Raw genomic sequence first — 24,337 nt, forward strand, 5'->3', positions numbered from 1 at the left:
TTTTTATATATGGGTGGTTTTCCTTAAACTTTGGATTGTAACCTCCTTGAAATTGAGGGCTTGGATTATAGATTTTTTTGTATTCTCTGCAGTGCCGTATTATAACAGGTGCTCAGTAAATGTATGTGTTAATTATTTGAAATGATAATGGAACCGTTAAAAGCTGAAGATACGTGATGTGCCTCTAGGACTCTTGGTTCTTTGTGCGTCTTGAAGCTTTTTATAAATCCAACTAGGAATCTTAACTCAGAACCAGGAATGACATATTTAGATTAGAGGTAGGTATGATTGGTTTGTAGGCAGGAAGCTTTGTACTATTGCTATATACTGATTCAAATCAGAACAACTCTTCATATACAGAATTCGACTTCTTACTCTCTCACCATTGGCGATTTGGTTTAGGCCACCAACATATCTTATCTGTATTTTATCACAGCCTCCAAATTAGTCTCCCTACTTTTGCTCTTTGTATGGTCAGAATCCAAGCAGTGGGAGTGATATCAAGCAGAAGACAGCCTATCTAGTAGCTGCTGATCTCACTCAGAGTAAAAGACAAAGTATTCAAAGTGGCCTGCAGGCAGCAATGTGCTGATAAACCAGAACTCCAATAGTGGGAAATCCTCTGATTTTTAGCATTTGCCTATTTCTCTGGTATAGTTATTCCCACTATGGCTGATTCAAAGTTCTAGAATGTACAGCCATCTACTACTCTTCAGCCTCTTCAGCTGTTACAGCCAGCACCAGCTCACCACCCTGAACATATGGCTTCCTGTCTGACCTACACCTGCTGCCACTTTCCCCCTTGCCCATTCCCTTCTTGTGATATTGACCTCTCTGCTGTTCCTCAAACATGCCAGATATGCACCCACCTCACATGATCTTTACATTTGCAGTTTTCTATGATTAGATTGCTCTCCTCCTAAATACAAGTAGGTTTCCTAGTTTCTTATCTTTCTCTGTGCAAGTATCTTCAATGATACAAAATTGCAGTCTCTACTCAACACTCCCTTTCTCCATTACTCTGCTTTATTTTTTCTTAGCACTTTCAACATATTATATGTTTATGTATTACTTGCTACTCTTCCCTGTCCCCTCTATTAGAATCCTCAGCACCCAAAAGAATGTCTAACACATAGCACTCAAGTAGTTGTTGAATGGATTAACGTGAACTTCTTTTAAAGATGTAAATTTGAATGTATTTCCCTATCTGGGAACATCCTTTGTATAGAAGGAATTATTAATTTGTATTTTATTGGTCATCTTGAGATATGCAACAGTGCTTTTGCCTTGCTGTAGCGACACATTACTGCTATTTCTAGGCAGTGTTATCTATAGGTGGGGAAGGGTTGTATTTGCCATAGAGACTGAAAAAGAAGCATTTTGTTTTGGTTGAAATGAAAGTATCTGCAGTTCATATAAACACATCAGGTTGGGCCTGTCATTGATAAACGCAACTTGAAATTATTGTTACTTAAGCTCCTTACAAAGAACCCAACAATATTTGTGATTAAGTATATGTTTGGTCTTGTGTTAGTCTTACAGTAGCATTATTGTGAAGATCTGTAATAAGTAATGAGAAAATGGAATATGCACATTTTATTTGAAGATCAAAATGGTTTTATGAGGACCTTTTTCTGTATAAATACTAACATTTACAGACCAGTTTAGCATTCTAGTTTATTATAATTAAGATGGTGTAAGACTTCACATGAACTGGATGCTATCTTCTCTCCTTGATCTCAGTTACTGCCCTTTTCCCCCCATTTTTTCCTATTTTAATTAAGAGAATTCAACCTCCACTTGACTTAGTCTAGGCATAGACAACAATTATGATGAGGTGGCAAAATTGAGTTGCAGTTCTGCCAGAGTTCTCTTTCTTTCTTTTTTATGCTTAGGTATTTTTACAAATAGAATTCCAGTGTAGTAAAAGTTGAAAACATAATAGCCGAAGTTTCATTTTCCAAATTAATCTTTGGGTAACCATAGTAATCCATTTTTATTTTGGGGCTTGATTCACAGAATCCATGTAGCTTGAACTAAAGGCTGTCACTTCTTCCTGGCAGACAACTAAGAAATGGAGAAAAAGTCTGTTTCTCTTTTGTAAGAGTGTGTACTTTCTTGGAAGACATTTTAATAAAAATTTGGAGTATTTCTTTCCTCAAGAATTTTGGACATTGGAGAAAAAGCTCGCTTTTAAATGAAAGCTTAATTTCCTTTGTTCTGTTACTTTTATCTTAAGGAAATGTTCATCTTCTAGAATTTAAAAAATTATAACGTAATTTTTTTAGACAGTTTAAGATTTACAGCAAAATTGAGGGGAAGGTAAGAGATTTGCTTTTTAAAAAAATGTTTTTAATAATTACTAGACAAATTTGTCCTTTAAAGATAAACTTAATTTTCTGTTCATGTGTATAATGCTACAATTCTTACTTTTTTCTGACACATTCGTAATTATCCATTTTAAAGGCTTTTATCTCTTATAAAAGTATTAAATCCTTACTATAGAAGAATTAAATGTACAGGAAAATGGAAGGGAGAAGAAATTGCTACTCAGAGACCAGCATTGTTAACATATTTGTATTTTTCTTTCTAGACATTTTTATGGAGTTCATCTAACTTCTGATAAAAGAATAGTTCATCTTTACAATGTAAAAACGATATAACTCCATTTTGCTTCCTTAGCTTAGCATTATACCAAATATTTAACAAATGTTATACACTTTTAACAGCAGCATAGTATTCCAAAGAGTGGCTGTATCATTATTTGTGTTGATGACACAATTTCCAACATAGATTTTATATTTTTGGTGGAACATTTGAGAGTTTTAAAGAATAAACATTCTTTCCCCTTGAAACAAATTTCAGAACAATTGAGCAAGAAATTTTTACAAACCTGTGTTCTCTTTTGTTATACATTTGTTTCCAGTCTTTTTATTATTTGCATTGCTGCATTGAGTAACCCTGTGCCTTTATGATTGCTCCTGTATGAGTTTATAGAATGTGTTCCTAAAAGCAGAAGGTATGAGAATTATTATCTGCTTACATCTTTGTCAAAGTTATCAGACTTTTGGATCTATGTCTGATTGGTGAAAAGTAGTATCTCAATGTAGGTTTAGTTTGCATTAAGTGAGAGAAGTTGGATGTCTTTTCCTTTTGCTATGTACCTATTTCTTAGCTCTTATAGTGATGTTGGTTTTTTTCTTTGTGATTTGTAGGAACTCCTTGTATATCAGGGAAGCTAACTAACCCTTTGTGATCTGAGTTGCAATTTTTTTCAGTTTGTCATTTTTAAACATTTAAAGCCCTTAAGTCTGCGTGTATAATTTCAACTCTTAGACACATTTTAAGGGCTATATTACATATGAAAATAAGGAATTACCTGTAAATTTTGCTAAGTAAATAAAATATTAGTCCTAAAAATATCTGAAGACAGTTATGTGGATAAAGGTTAGATTAGCTTAATTCCTTCTCCTTACGGAGAGGCAAATTTCAGTTAGTTACATGGAAGAATTTCTTTCATTAAATTAGCTTTAAAATGGAATGGTATCTGTGGGGCTAGATGGATTCTTTGTTACTAGATCTGTTACTGGAAAGGAGATACCAACCCATATTCCTGTTCATTGCACAATATAGGCACTTAGTTTAAATACATGAATCTTTGTATCATCTGGAAGGTTAGATTAGTTTCTAATAACTCTTCTTTTTATTTTCATATTGTTTTTATTTAAAAAATACTAATTCCTGTATCTGTGCTTGTTGATTTTTATAAAACTGAATTTATATTTCTTTTTTCCTGCTGAATTCCATCTCCCTCTTTTGCTCCCATTTTTCTCCAAGGTAGCCATATGGCATAGATCTTACCATATTTCCCCCCATATTTGAATCATCATTCCATCTATTTTTTGTCTATCAGTACACATATACTTCTCCAGCCACACATTCATATGTATAGTTTTTTAAAATTTTGTTTTTATATAATTGGATCATATTATGCATTCTTTTCTGCATCTTGTTTTTCTCACTGAATAAGAGCTAGTAGAACATTTCTCTTTATTAACTAGTATGGCTCTAAATAATTTATTTAATGGCTTTATAAACTATGCCATTATATATGATATTTTTCCCTGTGCCACCTGTGCCTTTATTCATTTAGCTAATCCCTTGTTGGTGAACATTTACTTTTTTCCCCATAATTTGTCACTGTGAACATGGTAGTAATCACCTTGTAGATACCCTCACATACTGATGCATTTATTCTGTGAGATAAGAAATCAGGAATGGGATTGCTGGTTCAAAGGATGTATACATATGATATATGTATATTTAATAATACTTAATAATTACTACCAGATTGTTTCCCAGTACTAAGAACTTAGCCTTTCTCAGGTCCCTTCTGATTCTTGTAAGACCATAAAAGATAATTATGTAGCCTTTTCATAGTTGTTAGTTATAGGATTTGCTGGATTCTTAATGGATCGTATCTGAAGAATTCTTTTTATAAAATTGTCTTTCTGTGTTCTGAGTGACTGTGTTACTTTAATACAAAAATAAAACAAAATTCTTCCTTAAAGCTCTCGTTCATGTACTAGTACCAATGTAATATTCTCATAGACTAAAGAACAAATAGAATTGAGACATTTTAAAATCTGACTTTGGGGATGTGGTTGAGAAGTAAAGCCCATTTTGGTAATAGATTTTTATCTTTAAATTGGGTATTTGCTTGGTCTTGGTTACAAGGATTAATTTTAAGAATCTCTTTCTCTAGTAGTCTCTCAGCTTGAACAGATAAATATAGAGCACCAATGTTCTGAGAGGGAATGCTGAAGAAAATGTGTGGGTAGCGGTTGTAGTTTTACATAGCAGATAACATCTAGAATAAAGAATAGATGAAAATGCTCATTGAGGATTAGTGTTCTTGAAACACCATCAAATACAACATTCCCCAGGCTTAGCATTCAGAGCCATTCATAATCTTGCCCATCTTGCATATCTACTTCCCACTGAACTCAACACACTTTTCTTTAATCCTGCATTTCTTTGTTTGCCACACTCATTTCCAGAGCCATTCATTTGTTCTAATCCTTTAGAAGGCATATTTCCCCCCTTCTACACCCCTGTAGAAAGATGGGTTACAGTACATCTTTTCAGTACTGAAGTGCTGTCTCCTCTTTATGAAGCCTCTCTGACTTCTCCAATCCACATCGATCCTTTTTATCTCTAACTCATGTAGCACAATTTTCAGTTTCTTTCAGATGGTTCCTAAGTGTACATTTATGTTGCAATAGAGAGTTCTATTTATTTTACATGGTGTCTCCATTATATCACTTTCTTCCTAATTGAAATATTATGTGGATGTGTTTGATTGGCACAACCTAAGTCACATGTCTGCTTCCTGTTTGCAAGAGAGGCTGGGAAAGTGAATTTCTGGCCTGTGTCTTGGGGAATCAGGACTTACGAGATGAGAAATTCTTCACACAAGGAAGGCTGTTTAAAAGGTGCTTAGTAGTTAAAAACCATGGGAAATTTGATATGGTAAGGAGTGATTGCAGGGTTAATTTAGATTTGAGTAGTCCCAGAAAGCCTCTCTGACGTAATGATATTTAAGTTGAGACCTAAATGACTAGGAGAAATCCATGTAAGGATAATAATGAAGAATATTTTAGTGGAGGGAACAAGTGAAAATCCCTGGTTTGGGATGGGAATTGGGGTTTGGGTCACAGGATGGTGAATGAACTTGGCCTGTTGGAGGAACAGCAGGATGGCTGATGTTGCTGGAGTGTGGTGAGTGAAAAGAATGTAGATGAGGCTCTCTCAAAGGAGAGAAGGTTTTGTTTTAACAGAAGTTTGAGGACACTCACTCTACTTCCTTTTTCTTCCCCTGAGATGTCCTGTTGACAGTAGGGTTGTAATTGTAAGTGTGGAGAAAAAGAAGATATTTCTGTGTTATTAAACCCCATGAGCTGCTGGATATCATGGACTGGCTAAAATGATTTTTGTATACTGTTCAGGAGGAGAATAGTATGAGGTTTGCAGCAAAGATAGGTAGTAGAAAGACTGTGTATCCGGTGAGTAGTGGAATAAAGCCTTCTGTTTTCATTTCACTGTCCCAACCTGGTGGGCCTGAAAGAAATTGCTTATTTATTCCTCTTACCTTGATGTACAGGAGCAGTGTTTTTTGGTTACAGTTACTTGTATTGCAGTAGGTCTTGTGAGTGTTTCAGAATATAGCAACAGGCTCCAACCCCAAATGTGCACTGATCTTTCCTATTAAAGAATATCACTGTATGTTAAAGGGATAGAAAACTGCTTTTTAGATTCCTTTTAAAAAGGAAATCAACCCCACAAACAAGAGAGATTAATTTGCCTTTGGAATGCAAAAACAGTTGCCACTCTAAATAAAGGATTGCTTTTTGCTCACTCTCTTTTCCATTTTCTGTTTCCAATTCAAACTGGGACAGATAGTGCGTATATATCTAATATTCTCATACTGCAGAATGGCATTTGGACTTTAGATAGACTAGTAGAACCATAGGTAGTATAACTCAAAGTTGCTCAACCTTGGCACTACTGATACTTTGTGCCAAATAATTCTTTCTGATTGGGGGGCCGTCCTGTGCATTGTAAGGTGGTTTATAAGATTCCCTTGTCTGCGCCCTCTAGATATCAGTAGTAACAAGCTTCCCAATTGTGAAAACCAAAAAATGTCTTCAAACATCACTTGGTTGAGAACCATGGCTCTAACTACATCTTTTCAGCCTTTTGTGTGTGTGTGTAAACATAAATTTTAATTTCTTTTGGAATGAATCCCCAAGAGTGCAGTTGTTGGCTCTGAGGGTATTTGCGTATTTAGTTTTGTTTCTTTTTAATTAAAGTATCATTGGTATACACACTTATGAAGGTTCTACAAGAAGAACCATGTGGTTACTATATTCACCCATTTTATCAAGTCCCCCCCATACCCCATTGCAGTCACTCCCCATCAGTGTAGTAAGATGCCACAGAGTCACTACTTGTCTTCTCTGTGCTACACTGTCTTCCCTGTGACCCCACACACACCGTGTGTAGTAATCATAATACCCTTCAATCCCCTTCTCACTCCCTCCCCACCCACCCTCTTCCACTCCTTCCCTTTGGTAACTGCTAGCCCCTTCTTGGAGTCTGTGAGTCTGCTGTTGTTTTGTTCCTTTAGTTTTGCCTCGTTGTTATACTCCACAAATGAGATAAATCATTCTGTATTTGTCTTTCTCAGCCTGACTTGTTTCACTGAGCACAATACCCTCTAGCTCCATCCATGTTGTTGCAAATAGTAGGATTTGTTTCTTTCTTATGGATGAATAGTATTCCATTGTGTATATGTACCACATCTTCTTTATCCATTCATCTACTGATGGACACTTAGGTTGCTTCCATTTCTTGGCTATTGTAAATAGTGCTGTGATAAACATACGGGTGCATATGTCTTTTTGAATCTGAGAACTTGTATTCTTTGGGTAAATTCCTAGGACTGGAATTCCCAGGTCAAATGGTATTTCTATTTTTAGTTTTTTGAGGAACTTCCATATTACTTTCCACAATGTTTGAACTAGTTTACATTCCCACCAGCAGTGTAGGAGGGTTCCCCTTTCTCTGCATCCTCGCCAGCATTTGTTGTTCTTAGTCTTTTTGATGCTGGCTATCCTCGCTGTGGTTTTAATTTACATTTCCCTGATAATAGCGATGTGGAGCATCTTTTCATAAGCCTGTTGGCCATCTGAATTTCTTCTTTGGAGAATTGTCTATTCATAACTTCCACCCATTTTTTAAATTGGGTTATTTGCTTTTTGGGTTTTGAGGCATGTGAGTTCTTTATATATTTATGGATGTTAACCCCTTGTCGGATATGTCATTTACAGATATATTTTCCCATACTGTAGGATGCCTTTTTGTTCTGCTGATGGAGTCCTCTGCTGTACAGAAGCTTTTTAGCTTGATGTAGTCCCATTTGTTCATTTTTGCTTTTGTTTCCCTTGCCCAAGAAGATGCATTCAGGAAAAAGTTGCTCATGTTTATATTCAAGAGATTTTTTGCCTATGTTGTCTTCTAAGAGTTTTATGGTTTCATGACTTACATTCAGGTCTTTGATCCATTTCAAGTTTACTTTTGTGTATGGGTTTGATAGTAATAGTAATCCAGTTTCATTTTCTTGCATGTAGCTGTCTAGTTTTGCCAACACTAGTTTTTGAAGAGGCTGTCATTTCCCCATTGTATTTCCATGGCTCCTTTATTGTATATTAATTGACCATGTATACTTGGGTATATATCTGGACTCTCTAATCTTTTCCATTGGTCTGTGGGTCTGTTCTTGTGCCAGTACCAAACTGTCTTGATTATTGTGGCTTTGTAGTAGAGCTTGAAGTCAGGGAGCATAATGCCCCCAGCTTTAGTCTTCCTTCTCAGGATTGCTTTGGCTATTCGGGGTCTTTGTGATTCCATATGAATTTTAGAACTATTTGCTCTAGTTTATTGAAGAATGCTATTGGTATTTTGATAGGGATATTGCACTGAATCTGTAGATTGCTTTAGGCAGGGTGGCCAGTCTGACAGTATTAATTCTTCCTATCCATGTGCACAGGATAGATTTTCATTTATTGGTATCTTCTTTAATTTCTTTCATGAGTGTTTTGTAGTATTAAGGGTATAGGTCTTTCACATTCTTGGTTAGGTATATTTCTAGGTATTTATTCTTTTTGATGCACTTGTGAATGGAATTGTTTTCCTGATTTCTCTTTCTACTAGTTCATCATTAGTGTATAGGAATGCAACAGATTTTTATGTATTGATTTAGTGTCCTGCAACTTTGCTGAATTCAGATATTAGATCTAGTAGTTTTGGAGTGATTTTTTTAGGGTTTTTTATGTACAATATTATGTCATCTGCAGACAGTGACAGGTTAACTTCTTTGCCAATCTAGATGCCTTTAATTTCTTTGTGTTGTCTGATTGCCGTGACTAGAACCTCCAGTACTATGTTGAATAAAAGGCTGAGAGTGGGCATCCTTGTATTGTTCCTGATCTTAAAGGAAAAGCTTTCAGCTTTTTGGTGTTAAGTATGATGTTGGCTGTGGGTTTGTCAGATATGGGCTTTATTATGTAAGGTACTTGCCCTCTATACCCATTTTGTTGAGAATTTTTATCATGAATGGATGTTGAATTTTGTTGAATGCTTTTTCAGCATCTATGGAGATGATCATGTGGTTTTTGTCCTTTTTGTTGATGTGGTGGATGATGTTGATACATCCTTGCATCCCTGGAATAAATCCTGCTTGATCATGATAGATGATGTTTTTGATGTATTTTTGAATTCAGTTTGCTAATAATTTGTTGAGTATTTTTGCATCAGTGTTCATCAGGGATATTGATCTGTAATTTTCTTTTTTTGTGGTGTCTTTGCCTGGTTTTGTTAGTAGTGTGATGTTGGCCTCATAGAATGAGTTTGGAAGTATTCTCTCCTCTTCTACTTTTTGGAAAACTTTTAGGAGGATGGGTATTAGGTCTTCACTAAATGTGTGACAAAATTCAGCCATGAAGCTATCTGGTCCAGAGGTTTTGTTCTTATGTAGTTTTTTCATTACCAATTCAATTTCCTTGCTGGTAATTTGTGTGTTCACATTTTCTGTTTCTTCATTTGTCAGCCTTGGAAGGTTATATTTTTCTTGAAAGTTGTCCTTTTCTTCCAGGTTATCCAATTTGTTAGCATATAATTTTGCATAGTATCTCTAATAGTTCTTTATATTTCTGTGGTGACCACAGTGATATTTCCTTTATCATTTCTGACTCTGTTTATGTGTATAATCTCTTTTTCTTGATAAGTCTGGCTAGGGGTTTGTCTATTTTGTTTATTTTCTGAAAGAACCAGCTCCTGCTTTCATTGATTCTTTCTATTTTATTCTTCTCAATTTTATTTATCTCTGCTCTAATCTTCATTATGTCCCTCCTACTACTGACTTTAGGCCTCATTTATTGTTTGTTTTTAGTTTTGTTAAGTGTGAGTTTAGACTCTTCATATGGGATTGTTCTTCTTTCCTGAGGTAGGCCTGTATTGCAATATACTTTCCTCTTAGCATGGCCTTCGCTGCATCCAACAGATTTTGCAGTATTGAATTATTGTTGTAATTTGTCTCCATATATTGCTTGATCTCTGTTTTTATTTAGTCATTGATCCATTGGTTATTTAGGAGCGTGTTGTTAAGCCCCCATGTGTTTTTGAGCCTTTTTGTTTTCTTTGTACTTTTTATTTCTAGTTTCATACCTTTGTGATCTGAGAAGTTGGTTGCTACAATTTCAATCTTTTTTAATTTGCTGAAGCAATTTTTGTGGCCTAGTATGTGATCTATTCTTGAAAATGTTCCATATGCACTTGAGAAGAATGTGTATCCTGCTGCTTTTGGGTGGAGTGTTCTGTAAATGTCTGTTAGGTCCATATGTTCTAATGTCTTGTTCAGTGCCTCTGTCTCCTTACTTATTTTCTGTTTGGTTGATCTGTCCTTTGGAGTGAGTGGAGTGTTGAAGTCTCATGAAATGAATGCATTGTACCCTATTTTCCCCTTTAATTCTGTTAGTATTTGTTTCACATATGTAGGTGCTCCTATGTTGGGTGCATAGATATTTATAATGGTTATAGCCTCTTGTTGGACTGACCCCTTTATCATTATGTAATGTCCTTGTCTTTTGTGACTTTCTTTGTTTTAAAGTCTATTTTGTGTGATATAAGTACTGCAACTCCTGCTTTTTTCTCCCTGTTAGTTGCATGAAATATCCTTTTCCCTCCCTTCGCTTTCAGTCTGTGTATGTCTTTGGGTTTGAAGTGAGTCTCTTGTAGGCAGCAGATAGATGGGTCTTGTTTTTTATCCATTCAGTGACTGTGTCTTTTGATTGGTGCATGCAGACCATTTACATTTAGGGTGATTATTGATAGGTATATACTTATTGCCATTGCAGGCTTTAGATTCATGGTAACCAAAGGTTTAAGGGTAACTTCCTTACTATCTAACAGTCTAACTTAATTCAGTATGTTTTACAAACACAATCTAAAGGTTCTTTTTTATTCCTCTCCTTTTTCTTTCTCCTCCATTCTTTATGTATTAGGTGTCATATTCTGTATGGATTTGTTTATCCCTTGACTGACTTTGCGAGTAGTTTGTTTAATTTTGCATCTGCTTAGCAATTAATTATCCTACTTTATTAATCATGGTTTTATTTCCTCTGGTGGCAGCTATTTAGCTTTATGAACACTTCTATCTATAGCTGTCCCTCCAAAATACATAGTAGAGACTGTTTGTGGCAGTTAAATTCTCTCATGTTTTGCTTATCTGGAAGTTGTTTAATCCCTGCTTCAAATTTAGATGATAATCTTTCCGGGTACAGTATTCTTTGTTTGAGGCACCTGTGCTTCATTGCATTAAATATATCATGCCAGTGCCTTCTGGCCTGTAAGGTTTCTGTTGAGAAATCTGATGATAGCCTGATCGGTTTTCCTTTGTATGTGATCTTTTTTCTCTCTCTAGCTGCTTTTAAAAGTCTGCCCTTATCCTTGATCTTTGCCATTTTAATTATTGAATGTCTTGGTGTTGTCTTCCTTGGGTCCCTTGTTTTGGGCAATCTGTGTACCTCCATGGCCCGAGAGACTATTTTCTTCCCAAGATTGGGGAAGTTTTCAGCAGTTACCTCCTCAAAGATACTTTCTATCCCTTTTCCTCTCTCTTCTTCTTCTGGTACTCCTGTAATGTGAATATTGTTCCGTTTGGATTGGTCACACAGTTCTCTCAATATTCTTTCATTCTTAGAGATCCTTTTTCCTCTCTCTGCCTCAACTTCTTTGTATTCCTCCCATTTCTTTTACTATATACAATATGCTTTTAAATCCCTCCATTGTATGTTTCATTTCAGGTATGTAATTTCTTAGTGATTGAATGTCTGTCCTAAGTTCGTCCCTGAGTTCTTCAATATTTTTCTGTACATCCATGAGCCCGTTTATGATTTATATTTTGAAATCTCCCAAAGATTGGTGAAGTCAGTTTCACGTGACCCTTTTTCTGGTGTTTGTGGGGTTTTTGTTTGAACCAGGTTCCTGTGACGTTGCATATTTGTATGTGGCACCCTCTAGTGCCCTGAAGCTCTACTCTCTGGACATGCTCAGCCCCTGGAGCGATGTCGGGGGTTGCAGGGGAGGGCACTAGTGCCTGGGGGGAGGAAAGAGCTGTTGCCTGTTTCCTGGCTCCTGTGCCTGCCTCCACTGTCTGAACCAGTGCGCTGAGCACAGAAGTGTATGCCTCTATGCTTTGCGTTTGTAGCTGCCATAGGCATATCTCCCTCTGGCTAGCCTGATGCCAGGGCAAGGTCTGCCTGTTTGTGAGCCAGTGTGGGCTGGCTGGGAGGAAAGCACAGGAGTCTGTGTATCATGGTGGGGAGCCTTGGATCTGTGTAGCCAGCTAGAGGGATGGAGAGCCTTAAGCTCCTGAATGTTCCCAACCTGCTGGGAAGAGTATACCTGAATAATTTTGTCCACCTGTCCTTTCTCCAGAGCAGTAAGCTCTGTGCAATCCTTGCCCCTTTAGCAGCCCTCTTGCTGGTAGGCAATCTCTCATACTGCTTGAATTTCTTTTGTCCCAGAACCTCCAGATGTGGATCCGTGTTTTCCACAAGCAGTGGGAATCTCTGTCTCCCCAGGTGTTCCACCTGTGTTAGCTTTCCAACCCCAGTAATCTCCAGAGCACCATGCTATGTAGGTTTGTGCTCAGAAAGCAAATCTACAGGGCTGTGTGTTTAGCAGTCCTAGGCCTCCACTCTCTCCCTGCTTCGTTTCTCTTCCTTCACTGGGTGATCTGGGGTGGGGGAAGGGCTTGAGTCCCGTCAGGTCACAGCTTTGGTATGTTACCCTGTTCCGTGAGGTCTGTTCTCTTCTCCAGGTGTATGCAGCCTGGTGCAGCCTTCTTCCCTGTTGCTCTTTCAGGATTAGTTGTATTAATTATATTTTTGTATTATGTGTCATTTTGGGTGGAGGCTTCTATCTCACCTCTCATGCTGCCATCTTTCATTAGCCTATGTTTAAATTACATTGGTCATTCTATTTTTGAGTTGTAAGAGTTAAGGATATCTTCTTAAAACTTTTCTCTGTTATGAATCTATCATCCATTCATTTTTCAAACTGGTAACTCAGAGAATCTTTTTTCAAGGAAGGCAGTCATGTGTCCTTTTCCACATTTTAGTTTTTTAAAGTGTTGGTCATAAGGAATGTAAGTCATGTTTTTACAGAATTGAAATGGAAATTGTTGGTATACAGATGGTAAGTGGGAGAAGTAAAGCACTGCTAATGTAGAGCAAATGTGATAGGATCTGGTGAACTGAATTAAGTACCTTTAATTCCTATGGGAATCTGATTAAACAAGTAAGTCATGACTGATAAATATGTCAAATGAAGGTTGTTGGTTTCTGGCACATTCCCTCACCAGGAATATTAGAAACATTTGTAGCTTGTACTGCAAGGCTTTGTACATAACATTAAGATTATCTGTTTGTTTTACCTTCCCTCAAAGGGAATTTGGGTATTCAAAGAATTCGTAACTGGTTTAACAGGGTCATGAGAATGATTTACATCTATCATGTGTACTATTTGGTAGTAAATGAAGGCTATTAAATATATTTTAGCTTGATTAAGTTACAGGAGAGAGCATCCATGAGATCAGAGTTGCCCTTTTGATTTTTTTCTACATTTTGTGGGTTTGAGTATAAGAGCATTTATGTTTGATTAATATTAAATGGAAAAAATAAATAAAATTATCTGTAAGGAATGCTGAAAGATAGAGAGGGTTGCAAAGAGCACAGGCTTTGGTGCCAGAGTGCTTTTCAAATTCTACCATTTCTTTCTTGGGTGACCTCGAACAAGCCACCTTAATTTCTCTAAACTTCCGTCCTCTCATTTATAAAATGAGATGGATAAAATCTTTTAAAATTGTAAAGGTAAAATGAGGCCATCTATGAAAAGCATATAGGCTAGTGCTTAGTAGGCTCTCAGTGCTACCCTGTATATGTGTGTATGTATATATATATATATATATATATACACACACACAAACACACATATATATATGTGTATATATATATATATATATACACACACACACACACATATATAAACATGTATGTATGGGGGGATTTAATCTTATTTAATTTATAAAGTGTGTGTGTGTGTGTATATATATATATGGCAGGATTAAGATTTAGTTTAAATTGTCATGTATACTCCATCCTGATAAGCCTTCCTGATTTTAATTTCATAGAAGGTAGAAAAGCAAACTGGACCTACTTAATTTTTTTAGGAATTAACTTTGTATTAAAATTGTAAAATATGCCTATTGAAGAAACTTTGGAAATTTATTTTGAAAATACATTAAAAAAATTCAAAAAAGATGCGACTGTGAACAGAGGCTTAAGATTAGAATATGGTCCCAGAAGAAAAGAAAAATCCCTCAAAAACAAATGATAATGTTAATTGAAAATTGTGAGTAAGAAATAGAGGAGAATTCTTTAAAGACTGATGCATAGTATAAAAGAAAGTACTTGTTTTACTCAGATCTAAAACAGATCTTTACTAAAGACCAATAGGGAAGATAATAAAATTAAGAATGACTTTAGAGTTTATCAAAATGGGCTCAAAATGAGATAAGGCTTCTAAAGTTACTAAGGCAAGAAAAACATTTTTTAGAACTGTGGAATAATAGGAATAGGTAAGGATAGGCATGCTCTGTATATTTAATGATGTTAAAGCAGATGGCAATGAAAGCATAATTCATTACCTCTTACTCACATTGAACCTCTTTTGACTTGGATAATGGAAAATGCCCTTGATAAAGGGTAGCCCAAGTCTTGGAATGGTGATGAGACAAAAGGGAGCATAGAATTATCCCAGAAAAAAACCCCAAACAAGCTACATGGTACTCAGAATTAACATATGAGATGAAAGTAGTACTGGTAAAATGAAGATTTACTGAAAGTAAATGAAAGTACTGAAAAAGAGTAGAAAGTTAATTTTCAGACCAAAGAAAGACTAATGGCATAGGCAGAATTCTAGGGTAGATGAGTAAAAATGGGTTTTAAAAAGTGTAAATATTTTTGAGAAGAAAGTCATAGTTGCATGGTACCCTGATGTTTTTTTCAAATAGGGATGTGAAACTAGTAGGTGAGTGAAATGCTATATACCCACACTGTCCAATATAAGTAGTCACTAGCCATATGTAACTTGAAATGTACCTGGTTCAAATTGAGATGTGTGGTATATATAAAATACATATCAGATTATTTACATATTGAAATGATAATATTTTGTGTCTATATTATATTGTGTTAAACATATTATTAAAATTACTTTTACCTGATTTTTAAACTTTTATTATTGTGGCTAGTAGACTATTTAAAATTGTATATGTGGTTCACATATTTCTATTGGAAATATATTAGATAGCACTGTGCTTTAAGCACAGTAATAGTTACTACATTATTTTTGAAAAATTTAAAGTTAAGGTATTGGTTACTGAATGAAGGTTATAATGCTTTTCTTATAAACAAGATGTGGGAAATGAGAACTTAGTGTTCTTCTGATTAAATGTACTTGTAACTAGTTAAATATTCAAAGAATTCTAATAAAAAGAATGCATATGTATAATGGTGGGATGTTCTCATTGTAGTGACCATGAAAACAGCAGAGGTGGGAAAGTGGTAGCAATAGGCAGACACTATCCTTTGCCATTTTCTGTTAGGCATTTAGAATATTACTTACTTTTTACATTAAACTTTAATTTTGAGATAATGATAGATTTACTTGCAATTGTAAGAAATACTGCAGAGAGATCCAATGTGCCCTTTACCCAGTGTCTGCCAATGCTAACAATTTATAGAACGATATAGTACAATGATCACAACCAGGATACTGACATTGATATAATCCACAAATCTTACTTTATTTTTCTCAGTTTTACTTTTATGCATCCGTGTGTCTGTGTGTATATATATGTGTATGTGTATTAGTTCTGGGCAGGTTTATTACATGTGTAGGCTTCTTTATCCACAGTCAAGATACTGAACAGTTCCATCACCACAAGGATCCTTCCTCTTGTTCTTTTATAACCAATCACACCTACCTTTTTCCTCCCTACTTGCTAACTCCTGGCAATGGCACATTTGTTCTCTTTCTGTAGGTTTGTCACTTTAGAAATATTATGTAAATGGACTCATACTGAGATTGGCTTTTTTTACTTAGCATGTATGAGTAATTCCCATTTTCTTTACTGTGGTAAAATATACATAGTATAGTATTTATTTTAAGTGTACAATTCAGTAACATTAAATACATTCATAATGTTGTGTAACAATCACCATCAAACCATCATTACTATATCTAAAACTTCTTTGTCATTCCTCAAAATACTCTATCAATTAAATAATAATCTTCCCCTCCCCTGGCCCCTAATAATCTCTACACTCATTTTTTTCTAATGAATTTGCCTATGCTAGTGCCTCATATATGTGGAATCGTACAATATTTGTAGTCTGTGTCTGGCTTATTTCACTGAGCATAATGTTCTCAAGGTCCATCAATGTTGTAGCATATATTAGGATTTCGGTTGTTTTTATAGCTGAATAGTATTTTAGGATTCAACATTTTATTAAAAACATGGATGAGGAGGGGAAAAAAGATGGCGGTGTGCGAAGTGTGATGGAAATCTCCCAAAACCACATATATTCTTAAAAAACAGCAAATACAACTATTCCTAGAAGAGTGACCAGAAGTAAGAGGGCACCAGCCAGTCTACATCTGGGAGAAGTGGACATCTCATGGAAAAGGATAAAGTAAAAACGCCATGACTCGGTGGGACCCAAGCACTCCCCCAACCCCAACTCACTGGCGGGAGGACAAGAATCAGAGCGGGGAGGGAGTGGAAGCACAGGACTGCTAAATACCCAGCCCTAGAAATCTACCCTGGGAGCACAGATCCACATTGCATGATGCTCTGGAGATTAGAGGGGCTGAAAACCAAAATCAGAGACTAAGACTGTGAACAGTTTCCCAAAACCTGCTGCCCTGGGACAGAAGAAAAGCAGGCACTTTGAAAGACTTGTCAACAGTCAAAGGGCTGCTAAAGGGACAAGAGTTTAGGAAAAGGAAAAGGTGGACAAAATCGGCCCAGCACACTCAGCCCAGCAGGTTGGGAACTTTCAGGAGCTTTTGGTGTTCCATCCCCCTGGTTGGGAGCACAGCCCTGAGGTCCCCCAGTGTGATAATCAGCCTGCCTCTCCTTCCTCCCCTCTGGCACCTGCATGCAAATCTGCTGTCTGCGCCATTGCTGCAGACCAGCCCGACAGCAGCCCCGCCTATAGCAACTACACAGTTTAGAGCAGAGGCTTCTCCCTGTGTGTGGCTAACCAGCCCAGACAGCGGACACAGGCATGGCAACTGGGAAGCATGAAAGGGCATTGTCCTTGTGGCAGTACCCGTGCTGCTCACCTGCGACCCCTGCCATTACCCTAGGCCATCCTGAGGGCTGCCCCACCCATGGCAGCTCAGGGGATCAACCGAGAGGCCACTCCCTGTGCGTGGCTAACTGGCCCAGACAGCAGAGACAGGCACAGCTACCAGGGAGCATGAAAGGGCTTTGTCCTCGCAGAAGACTCCTGTGCCACTCGCCTGTGACCCATGCCATCGCCCTAGGCCATCCCCAGAGCCACCCCACCCATGGCAATTTAGAGACTAACCCAGAGGCTGCTCCCTGTGTGTGGTTAACTGGCCCAGACAGTGGAGATAGGCACTGTGACCAGCAAGCAGGAAGGGACTTTGTCCTCCCAGCTGACACCCCAGCACTCGCCTGCGACCACTACCATTGTTCCAGGACTACGAAAAGGCAGAAGAACGTTCAATCCAAAATCCCTCAAACATCAGAAAGAGGGCTCAGTGAGACTGAATGACCAATCTTCCTGAAAAATAATTCAAAATAAAAGTCAAAAGCATGCTAATGGAGCTATAGAAAAATACTCAAGAGCTAAGGGACAAATTCAGGAGGGAGGTTAATGAACCAAACAATGGAGGGATTTAAAAGCAGATTCGATGAGGTACAGGAGACAGAAAATGGAATAGAAATTAGAGAACAGGAATACAGAGAAGCTGAGGCAGAAAGAGAAAAAAGGATCTCTAGGAATGAAAGAATATTAAGAGAACTGTATGACCAATCCAAATGGAACAATATTTGCATTATAGGGGTACCAGAAGAAGAAGAGAGAGGAAAAGGGATAGAAAGTGTCTTTGAGGAGGTAACTGCTGAAAACTTCCCCAATCTGGGGAAGGAAATAGTCTCTCAGGCCATGGAGGTACACAGATCTCCCAACACAAGGGACCCAAGAAAGACAACACCAAGAAATGTAAGAATTAAAATGGCAGAGATCAAGGACAAGGACAGAGTATTAAAAGCAGCCAGAGAGAGGAAAAAGATCACCTACACAGGAAAACCCACCAGGCTATCATCAGACTTCTCAGCAGAAACCTTACAGGCCAAAAGGGAGTGGCATGATGTATTCAATGCAATGAAACAGAAGGGCCTTGAACTAAGAATACTCTACCCAGCAACACAATCATTTAAATTTGAAGGAGGGATCAAGCAATTGTGAGATAAGCAAAAGTTGAGGAAATTTACCTCCCACAAACTGTCTCTACAGTTTATTTAAAAGGGACTGCTCTAGATGTTGGTGCACCTAAGGCTAAACAGTTATCACCAGAGAATATGAAACCACAGCAAGGGAAGTAGACCAACTAAATACTAACCAAATGCTAAATTAAATCAGCTGCCCACAAAATCAGTCAAGGGCTACACAAAGAGTACAGAATATGACACCTGACGTATAAATGGGGGGGGAGGAAAAGAAGGTGGGGGGGGGAAGAATCTTCAGATTGTGTTTATAACAGCATAAGTGTTAAAGTAGACTGCTAGATAGTAAAAAAGCTGCCCTTGAACCTTTTGTAACAATGAGTCCAAAGTCTGCGATGGCAATAAGTACATATCTATCAATAATCACCACAAATGTAAATGGTCTGAATGCACCAATCAAAAGACACAGAGTCACTGAATGGATAAAAAAAGCAAGACCCATCTATATACTGCCTACAAGAGACTCACTTCAAACCCAAAGACATACACAGAATGAAAGTAAAGGGATGGAAAAAGATATTTCATGCAAATAATAGGAAGAAAAAGGAAGAGTTGCAATACTTGTATCATATTAAATATACTTTAAAACAAAGAAAGTAACAAGAGACATAGGAGAGCATTATGTAATGATAAAGAGGTCAGTCTAACAAGTGGATATAACCATTATAAATATCTATGCACCCAACATAGGAGCCACCTACATATGTGAAACAAATACTAACAGAATTAAAGTGGGAAATAGAATGCAATGCATTCATTTTAGAAGACTCCACTCACTCCAAAGGACAGATCAACCAAACAGAAAATAAGTAAGGAGAAAGAGGCACTGAATAACACTAGAACAGATGGACCTAACAGACATCTATAGAACACTCCACCCAAAAGCAGCAGAATATACACATTCTTCTCAAGTACACATGGCACATTTTCAAGAATAGGTCAAATACTAGGCCACAAAAAGAGCCTCAGCAAATTGAAAAAGATTCAAATTGTAGCAACCAACTTTTCAGATCACAAATGTATGAAACTAGAAATAAATTGTACAAAGAAAACAAAAAGGCTCACAAACACGTGGAGACTTAACAAAATGCTTCTAAATAACCAATGGATCAATGACCAAATAAAAACAAAGATCAAACAATATATGGAGATGAATGAAAACAACAAATCAACGCCCCAACTTCTGTGGGATGCAGCAAAGGTAGTAATAAGAGGAAAGTATATACCAATTCAGGCCTATTTAAACAAGGAAGAACAATCCCACATGAATAGTCTAAATTCACAAACAAATGAGGCCCAAAGTCAGTAGAAGGAGGGACATAATAAGGATCAGAGAAGAAATAAATAAAATTGAGAAGAATAAAACAACAGAATCAATGAAACCAAGAGCTGAATCTTTGAGAAAATAAACAAAATAGGTAAACCTCTAGCCAGACTTATCAAGAAAAAAAGAGAATCTACACACATAAACAGAATCAGAAATGAGAAAGGAAAAATCACAATGGACACCACAGAAATAAAAAGAATTATGAGAGAATACTATGAAAAACTATATGCTAACAAACTGGATAACCTAGAAGAAATGGACAACTTTACAACCTTCCAAGACTGACCCAAGAAGAAACAGAAAATCTGAAAAGACCAATTACCATCAATGAAATTAAATCTGTAATAAAAAAACTACCCAAGAAAAAAACACCTGGACCAGATGGCTTCACTGCTGCTGAATTTTATCAAACATTTAGAGAAGACATAATACCCATTCTCTTTAAAGTTTTCCAAAAAATAGGATGGAATACTTCCAAATTCATTCAATGAAGCCAGCATCACTGTAATACCGAAACCAGGCAAAGACACCACAAAAAAAGAAAATTACAGACCAATATCCCTGATGAACATAGATGCAGAAATACTGAACAAAACATTAGCAAGCCGAATTAAAAAGTACAGCAAGAGGATCATACATCATGATCAATTGGGAATTATCCAAGGGATGCAAGGATGGTACAACATTCGAAAACCCATCAACACCATCCACTGTTTATTTATACATCAATAAAAAGGACAATATTCACATGATCATCCCCATAGGTGCTGAAAAGCATTTAACAAAATTCAACATCCATATATGATAAAATCTCTCAACAAAATGGGTATAGAGGGCAAGTACCTCAACATAATAAAGGCCATACATGACAAACCCATCAGCCAACATCATACTTAACAGTGAAGGGCTGAAAGCTTTTCCTTTAAGATTGGGTACAAGACAAGGATGTCCACTCTCCCCAGTTATTCAACATAGTACTGGAGGTCCTAGCCATGGCAATCAGACAATACAAAGAAATAAAAGGCATCTGGATTGGCAAGGAACAAGTTAAACTGTCACTGTTTGCAGATAACATGATATTGTACATAAAAAACCCTAAAGAATCCACTCCAAAACTACTAGAACTAATATCTGAATTTAGCAACGTTGCAGGATAGAAAATTAGTACACAGAAAATTAGTACACAGAAATCTGTTACCTTCCTTTACACTAATGATTAACTAGAAGAAAGAGAAATCATGAAAACAATTCCATTCACAATTGTATTAAAAAGAATAAAATACCTAGGAAGAAACCTAACCAAAGACATGAAAGACCTATACCGTGAAAACTACAAGACTCTCTTGAGAGAAATCAAAGAGGTTACTAATCCATGGAAATTCATCCTATGCTGTTGGGTAGGAAGAATATTGTCAAAATGGCCATCCTGCCTAAAGCAATCTACAGATTCACTGCAATCCCTATCAAAATACTGATAGCATTCTTCAACGAACTGAAACAAATCGTTCTAAAATTCATATGGAACCACAAAAGACCACGAATAGCCAAAGCAATTATGGGAAGGAATAATAAAGCCAAGGGGATTATGCTCCCAAACTTTGAGCTCTGCTACAAAGCCACAGTAATCAAGACAATTTGGTACTGGCACAAGAACAGAATCATAGATCAATGGAACAAAATAGAAAGCCCAGATATAAACCCACACATATATGGCTAATTAATATATGATAAAGTAGCCATGGACATACAATGGGGAAATGATAGCCTCTTCAACAGCTGGAGTTGGTCAACCTATACAGCTACATGTAAGAGAATGGAACTGGATTACTGTCTAACTCCATACACAAATGTAAACTCAAAATGGATCAAAGACCTGACTGTAAGTCAGGAAACTATAAAACTCTTAGAAGAAAACATAGGCAAAACTCTCTTGAATATAAACATGAGCAACTTTTCCATAAACACATCTCCTTGGGCAAGGGAAACAAAAACGAAAATGAACAAGTGGGACTATATCAAACTAAAAAGCTTCTGTACAGAAAAGGACACTATCAGGAGAACAAAAAAGGTATCCTACTCTATGGGAGAATACATTCATAAATGACATGTCCAATAAGGGATTGACATCCAAAATATATAAATGTTTATTGTCAAAATATTTATTCAGTGCCCACATGGACCAGGTACTATCAATAGGCCAAGAATTTGACTTGAATCAGTGAACAAGACAGTCAATGTCCCCATTTTGTAGAATTTCTATTTTAATGGAATTAAAAGACAACTAAGTTGATATTCTTTTAGCTGTTGGATTTGAGAATGTGTTCCTCAGTGAAGCTGTTTGTGCTGGAGATTTGTATTTGAGTCTTCATATCCTTGTTGCCCTCTTCCTGATAAGAAATGATGAAGGGGCACAATCCATTCCTTTTCTGCTTAATTTTTTTTTTCTTCTTTCAAAAAATATGGAACACTTCACGAATTTGCGTTTCATCCTTGCACAGGGGCCATGCTAATTTTCTCTGTATCGTTCCAATTTTAGTGTATGTGCTGCCGAAGCGAGCACTCTGCTCCTTAATTTTTACCTGAATTTTAGGAGTGGGCTACTCCAGTTGTAAGCACCAGGTGCAGCAAGCTGTTGATTCCATCCCTAACAACTTCCCATTCTGCTTTTAAGTTGGCGTTAGAGTTGAGATGAGTGATGGTACAGATGGGGGTTATCTTTAGGTACAGTTGCAGCTTTAGTAGTCATTAAGACTTGCAGGCTTCTGGGAGTTGGTGCAGCTAGAGAAATCCTGCAATAATTTAAAAGAATGAGAAAGCCTAGCCTGGGACTAGAGTCAGAGTTAAGTCTTTATAAATAAAACCCACTGGAAAAACTTTCTAGCTCTTGTAATGGAATCAAGCTTATAATAATTTATTATTATTATAAACAAAAAAGTTATTTGAGGAAGATGGAGAATTGGATCACAGCTATATGAATAGGTATCCTGGGGGTTCTGAGAAATTCTTCTCACTCATGCCTCTTTTGTTAAATGTCCAACAAATTGAAAATAGACTCATAGAGTGAGGAATAGAGCCAATCATGTATAGTAATAAAGAAATGTGTACCCTGTGTGCTGGATTTAGCTTTTAAATCAAGCAAACATTAGGAAAGACATTTTCCTCTGGTTTGTGCTGTTGGTTTTAGATAAAATGGGTCAAAAAGATAAAGCCTTCCCAGAAAATTTTAATGCTAAGCAAAGAAATGTGGATTCTTAATTGTCTTAAAAAAGGAAATGTTGAATACTGATAGCCGTGATGTTGACTCCCTAGCCTTGAATTTCAACAGTTAAGGGTTATAAATAACAGAACATAAGGAAATATTATATGAAACTTATAATTTCTTATCTGTGGAAATGTTGTATTTGGCACACAGTTTTAAAACTTACTTAAAATCCTTTGCTGCCTGTTGCCTGGAGAATATAACTTAAAATCCATTAGCTTTGGTATTGAAAGTCCTTCATGGTTTGAGCCCAGTCTGGCCTTCCAGGTTCTTCTTTTTTCTCTTCTCCCTTTTGCAATGTAGGCATTTGCTGTACTAGTTTCCCACGACATGCCTTGTGGTTCTGTCTTTGTTCACAACTTCTTTTGATGTAAGATGTTCTCCTGACCCTTCCTATCGGTTGAAGTGCTGTCCATTCTTCAAAGCCCCAGATCTATTGTTTATACTATTGTTAGACTACTCCTCTCATTATTATTATTTTTTTTTGAGGGCATCTCTCATATTTATTGATCAAATGGTTGTTAACAACAATAAAATTCTGTATAGGGGAGTCAATGCTCAATGCACAATCATTAATCCACCCCAAGCCTAATTTTCGTCAGTCTCCAATCTTCTGAGGCATAACAAACAAGTTCTTACATGGAGAACAAATTCTTACATAGTGAATAAGTTACATGGTGAACAGTATAAGGGCAGTCATCACAGAAACCTTCAGTTTTGCTCATGCATTATGAACTATAAACAGTTCAAATATGAATACTCATTTGGTTTTTATACTTGATTTATATGTGGATACCACATTTCTCTCTTTATTATTATTATTTTTAATAAAATGCTGGAGTGGTAGGTAGATACAAAATAAAGGTAGAAAACATAGTTTAGTGTTGTAAGAGAGCAAATGTAGATGATCAGGTGTGTGCCTGTAGACTATGTGTTAATCCAAGCTAGACAAGGGCAATAAAACATCCACGTATGCAGAAGCTTTCTCTCAGAACGGGGGGGTGAGGTTCTAAGCCTCACCTCT

At 36.7% G+C, this 24,337-nt stretch overlaps 1 protein-coding gene and 1 non-coding gene across 4 annotated transcripts in view; one reads left to right on the plus strand and one right to left on the minus strand.

Moving 5' to 3' along the window:
- Window positions 1-24,337, plus strand: part of MCU (mitochondrial calcium uniporter) — a 234,836-nt gene that overhangs the window by 18,857 nt on the left and 191,642 nt on the right. The window lies entirely within an intron of this gene.
- LOC118933913 (U6 spliceosomal RNA) lies at window positions 22,508-22,614 on the minus strand. The gene has a single exon (XR_005033281.1). It is a non-coding gene; the product is annotated as a U6 spliceosomal RNA (small nuclear RNA).

This window comes from Manis pentadactyla, chromosome 8 (genome assembly GCF_030020395.1).
Source record: "Manis pentadactyla isolate mManPen7 chromosome 8, mManPen7.hap1, whole genome shotgun sequence".
Lineage (NCBI taxonomy): Eukaryota > Metazoa > Chordata > Mammalia > Pholidota > Manidae > Manis > Manis pentadactyla.